The following is a 6000-nucleotide window of genomic DNA, read 5'->3' as shown; positions in this document are numbered from 1 at the left end:
CCAAGAAGCTCCTTACTCCCTTCACGGATGTAGGGGGGAGTTTGGAGATCACCTCAATCTTGGCTTGGTCAACCTCAATACCATGTTTTGAAATTTATGGCCGAGGACAATGCCTTCCTCGACCATGATGTGACACTTCTCCCAATTCAACACCAGATTTGTCTCCTCACATCTAGCCAATACCCTATCCAAATTGTTCAAACAATCTTCAAACGAATTCCTAACCACGGAAAATCATCCATAAAGACCTCAAGAATGTCCTCCACCATGTCAGTGAAAATAACCATCATACACCGTTGAAAAGTCGGTGGTGCATTACACAACCCAAAAGGCATCCTTGAAAATGAGAAAGTAGCATAAGGACATATGAAAGTGGTCTTCTCTTGGTCCCCGGGAGCAATAAGAATTTGATTGTAGCAGGAGTATCCATCAAGGAAGTAATAAAAAGCACATCCGGCCAACCTGTCAAGCATTTAGTCAAGAAATGGAAGGGGGAAATGCTCTTTACGAGTGACTTTGTTGAGTTTCCTATAGTCCATGCACACTCTCCACCCGGTAAAGGTTCTTGTTGGGATCCATTCATTTTTGTCATTTTTTACCACAGTTATGCCCCCTTTCTTTGGGACGCATTGCATCGGAGAGATCCACAAGCTATCAGAAATGGGGTAAACAACCCCAACATATAACCACTTGATTATCTCTTTCTTCACCACCTCTTGCATTGCTTCATTAAGCCTTCTTTGATGTTCAATGGAGGGTTTGGCACCCTCCTCCAAAATAATCTTGTGCATGCAAAAGGCGTGACTTATGCCTCGAATATCTGCCAAAGTCCATCTGATTGCTCTTTTTCTCCTTTGTAGCACCTCCAATGTGGACTACCTGCATGTCTGTTAAGCAAGAAGAAAGGATAACCGGTAAAGTAGAAGAAGGGCCAAGGAATTCATACTTGAGATGCGAGGTCAATGGCTTTAACTCCAAGGTAGGAGGCTCCTCGATTGAGGGCTTTGTTGGAGGAGTCTTCTGGTTTTCAAGATCCAAAGATAGCTTTCGGGGCTCATAAGTGTACGACCCATGCCTTGAAATGCATTTACACACTCCACATAGCCATCACTCTCCTCATCATCATCATGATTGAGCAAAACTGCTTCCAATTTGTCCTCAACATTCATTGTTACACTAGCATCATCAACTATCACGTCGGTCACCAAATCCACAAACGAACAAGCTTTATTACTATTCGGTTGCCGCATTGGTTTGCACACATGGAAGACCACCTTTTCTTTACCCACCCGTAAAGTGAGCTCACTATCTTCCACATCAACAAGAGCCTTCCCCGTAGCAAGGAATGGTCTACCCAAAATGATAGGCACCTCATAGTGCACTTCACAATCAAGAATCACAAAGTCCGCTGGGAGGATAAACTTGTCAACTCGAACCAATACATAATCAATAATACCCAAAGGCCTCTTCATTGTCAACCCACCATTTGCAACCTCATGGTTGTGGGTATTGGTTGCCCAATTCCCAAAGTTTTGAACACCGAGTAGGGCATCAAGTTGATACTTGCCCCGAGATCACATAATGCTTTGGAGAAATCGACGCTTCCAATAGTGCAAGGGATTGTGAAAGCCCTCGGATCCTCCAATTTTGGAGCCATTGAGTGCACAATAGCACTCACTTGATGAGTCATCTTGATGGTATCATAATTCATTGATCTTTTATTGGTTGCCAAATCTTTCCTAAATTTTGCATATCCCGACATTTGTTCCAATGCCTCAACCAATGGAACATTTATGGACAAAATCTTCATCATGTAAATAAACTTTTTGAATTACTTCCCACTGTTTTTCTTTGCAAGCCTTTGAGGGTATGGAGGAGGGGGCCTTGGTATTGGTGCCTTAACATTTGGCACTACCGGTTCCGGTATGTCAATCACGTGTTCCCTAGATGGGTTCACCTATTCTTGCATCTCCTCCACATTTTCATCTATATCAATTTTTACCTCTTCATTAGCTCGAACCACATTACTTGGGATTTCATCTTCTTGAACCACAACATCTTCATCCACAATGCTTCTTTTATTTGAGCTGGTTGCATCGCACCTTTTCCACTTCTAGTAGTCACGGTTATAGCATGTCTCGTATTATTCCCACCTTTCGGGTTCACCATCATATCACTAGGTAGTGCCCCTTTAGGACTAGTGTTCAACGGTTGTGAGATTTGGCCTAATTAAACCTCCAAATTCCGAATAGAAGTGTTGTGCGAGGCTAATTGAGCATCGGAGTCGGCATTCTTCTCCATCATCTGTTTAAATATTTTTTCAATTCTACCCATCTCATTGGAAGAAGAGCTCGGGCCGTGAAAAGGATAGGGATGTGGATTTCTTGATTGTTGGAACATCGGGGGCCTTTGAAAACCCGAACGCCGATTGTTGTTGTTGTTCCACCCTCCTTGGTTATTTCCACCCCAATTGCCTTGATTACTCCAGTTGCCTGGATTCCCTTGATTGTTCCAATTGCCTTGATTAGGATTGCCACTACTCCAATTGCCTTGGTGATTTTGGTTGTTCCAATTACCTTTGTTTCCTTGTGACCTCCATTGTTGTTGATTTTGCCCTTGAGCATTGTTTCTTTGACATTGATAATTGTTGTCATATTGAAATTCTTCATCTTGCTCATTGAATGAATCACCTTGATCATAACCACTATGATCTTGCATAAATTGTTCCAGACGGCTTTGCATTTGTAGACATTGTTGCCGTCTTTTGTTTACCATCATATTCACACCTTCCATTGCATGCACTTGTTTCGGCCCTTGAACTTGTTGAAGCTGAGCTTTGGCCAATTGGTTCATGGTAGTTTTCAACTCGGCAATAGCTTGCAAATGATCATGTACCTCCTTGTGTAGGTGAATAATATTAGGGTCACCTTGCGGAACATTGGCTCTACTTTGCCATGCCGAAGAGGTATTCGCCATCTCATCAAGAATTTCACAAGCTTCGGCATATGGCATGTTCATGAAGTTCCCCCCGGCGAGTTTGTTAACCACACATTGATTAGTTGTGTTGATCCCTCTGTAGAAGGTCTGTTGGATCATGGCCTCAGCCATATCATTGTTCGGGCACTCTTTAACCATGGTACGATATCTTTCCCAAATCTCGTGCAATGGCTCATTGGGTTCTTGCTTGAAAGCAAGAATTTCATCCCTAAGCGTTGCCATATGTCCCGGAGAGAAGAATTTTGAAATGAACTTTTCTGCCAACTTATCACAAGTAAGGATAGAATGGTTGGACAACCTCTCTAACCGGTCTAATGCTTTTCCCCATAGAGAAAAGGGAAATAGCCTCAACCTCAGCGCGTCCTTGAAATTATTTGGTTGCTTGCTCCCCCAACAAATATCGGCGAACCCTTTGAAATGCTTGTAGGCATTTTGATTCGGAGCCCCGGTGAAGAAACCCCGTTGCTCAAGTAGTGTAAGCATCCCGTTGGTGATTTGGAAGTTGCTCGCCCTAATGCGGGGCGAGACATAGCACTTGCCTAACCCTCATTTGGTATTTATCGATGGGCTGCCACTCTCGATGGAGGTGGGGGAGGGGCGGGCACATTATCGTGAGGCGGGCGGCCTCGTCTATTAGCTTGAGGTTCAAGAGGAACCTCATCCATGGCATCATCGTCCACATCCTCCCCCAATGGAACATTTCCGATGAGCTCGTTGTTGAGAGCCATTTTCGTACCTAGAATCAATTCAAAAACAAAATTAGTGACTCAAAAGGAAAATAAGACAAAGCACACAAAAACCTAGATATATAGCTAACTCCGTTTAACTCCCCGACAATGGCGCAAAAAATTGATCTCGCCCAAACTCACACCAAGATTATAGGTAGTGAGGCGGTCGAAGCAATGATAAACGCACCGCGAGTCGGGGTCAATTCCTCAGGGAGATAGAATAGGGATTAGGTATATAACTAGAGAAGGTGTATGATGTGGCTCAATTTGTACTTCCACATATTCATTGGTTGTTTCTATTTCTACTTTAAACTAATGATTACAAATAAACTAGTAGGCAATGTTTTTGGTTTTGATTGTTTTTCAAATGATAAAGGAATCTAGGGTCGTGACTTCCACCTACGTGGCTACCTAACGTGTTGTAAACTATAGGGCAAATTTGATTTATCGGGATCGTAATATAGCAATCACACAAAATTACTCACTATATACTTCTCGGTAGTTTGAGTGATTTTGCCCAATTTAGATTTCTCAAGCCTAAATGGGTATTGCACAAATCAAGTGATATATGTGCTCACGTCGGGTCTTACTATCTCTACATTTGACCCTTTAGTTGGGGCTATCAACTTCTTGAGTTCACCCCAATTCCTTGTTAGCCAAGTTTTCCTGAACCTAGTCTCTCTTTCACAAGCAAAGACTAGGTCAATTAGACATTAAAAAATGTTTGCAACCATTAATTATAGAATTTAAGCATAACCAAGGCTAAATATCACTAACCTAATCACAAACAAGCCCTAAAATTAAATGCCCATTAAGTACCCACACTAGGGTTTAGCCACAACCCTAGCTAAAGATTAGATACTCATGAAAAATAAAGAAATACAAGAAGAAATTAACATTTAATGCATAATAATTGATTAGACAAAGAAAATCTAATGCTTAGAAGTTAATCTAGTAAAAAATTACTCAAACAAGTAAAGAAAATGACTCAAGTGCACCTCTGCAAACTGAACTCGACCTAAAAATGATAAAAAGTTCTATTTATACTAAGCTGAAAATATCTGACAAAAATGCCCCTGCAAAGTTTGTGTGGCCGCATAATTCTGGTGCGGTCCGCATAATGGGCTTCTGTGGCTGCACAATTATCGTGTGTTTCGTACTCTTGGAGATTTGGGCTTGGAACTTCAGGCTTCTGTGGTCCGCATAAAAGTGGGTGCGGTAGCACTTAAGATTATACGGCCGCACAAAAGTGATGCCCTCCGCACTCCTTTACTTTCCAGCTCTCTGAATCTTCAATCCTGTGGACTGCATAATAATGGATGCGGCCGCACTTGATCTCCTACAGCCGCACAATTTCAGTGCGGTCCGCACTCCTTGAGCTGGCCAAAACACCACTCTCTGAATCTCCCTTCTGCGGCCGCATTAGAATTGTGCGCTCCGCACTTCTAACCCGTGTTTCCATGTTTTGGTTCTTGTTCACTTTGGACTCCTTTATGAGTTGATTTTGACTTCGCTGGCTCGTTTTCCAATATTCCTGCAAGTAAGCACATTTGTTAGTTTTCGGGAATACCTTTAATCTTTTTTGAGCTAAAACGCAAGTAAAAGAGAGCAAATACGCGATCAAAATCCCTACTTATCACCGGGCGAGGCCAGATTATTGGGTACAGACTTGGTTCAGGATGCTTTGGAGAAGGTGAATGTTATTCCGGATAGACTTCACACAGCCCAGTCCAGACAGAAGAGTTATGCGGATCGGAAGGTTCGTGATATTGCATTCATGGTTGTAGAGCGGGTTTTACTCCGAGTTTCGCCTATGAAGGGCGTTATGAGGTTCGGAAAGAGGGGCAAGATGAGCCCAAGGATTATTGTTCCCTTTGAGGTGTTGCGGCAAGTTGGAGAGGTTGCTTATGAGCTTGCCTTACCTCCCAGCCTAGCAGGAGTTCATTCGGTATTTCATATTTCGATGCTCTAGAGGTATCACGGTGATCCTTCTCATGTGTTGGATTTCAGCTCAGTCCAGTTGGACAAGGATCTATCTTATGTTGAGGAGCCAGTGGCCATTTTGGACAGGAACGTTCGTAAGCCGAGGTTAAAGAACATTGCATCAGTAAAGGTTCAGTGGCGGGCTCAGCCGGTTGAGGAGGCTACTTGGGAGACCAAGCAGGATATGCGTATCCGTTATCCTCATCTTTTCACCACTTCAGGTATGTCTCTATGCTCGTCTGAGGATGAACGATTGTTTTATGAGGGGGAGGATGTAACGACCCGGCCGGTC

The sequence above is a fragment of the Nicotiana attenuata genome, chromosome 2 (assembly GCF_001879085.1).
Source record: "Nicotiana attenuata strain UT chromosome 2, NIATTr2, whole genome shotgun sequence".
Classification (NCBI taxonomy): Eukaryota; Viridiplantae; Streptophyta; class Magnoliopsida; order Solanales; family Solanaceae; genus Nicotiana; species Nicotiana attenuata.
The sequence above is the reverse complement of the archived record's forward strand: the minus strand, read 5'-3'. Positions refer to the sequence as shown.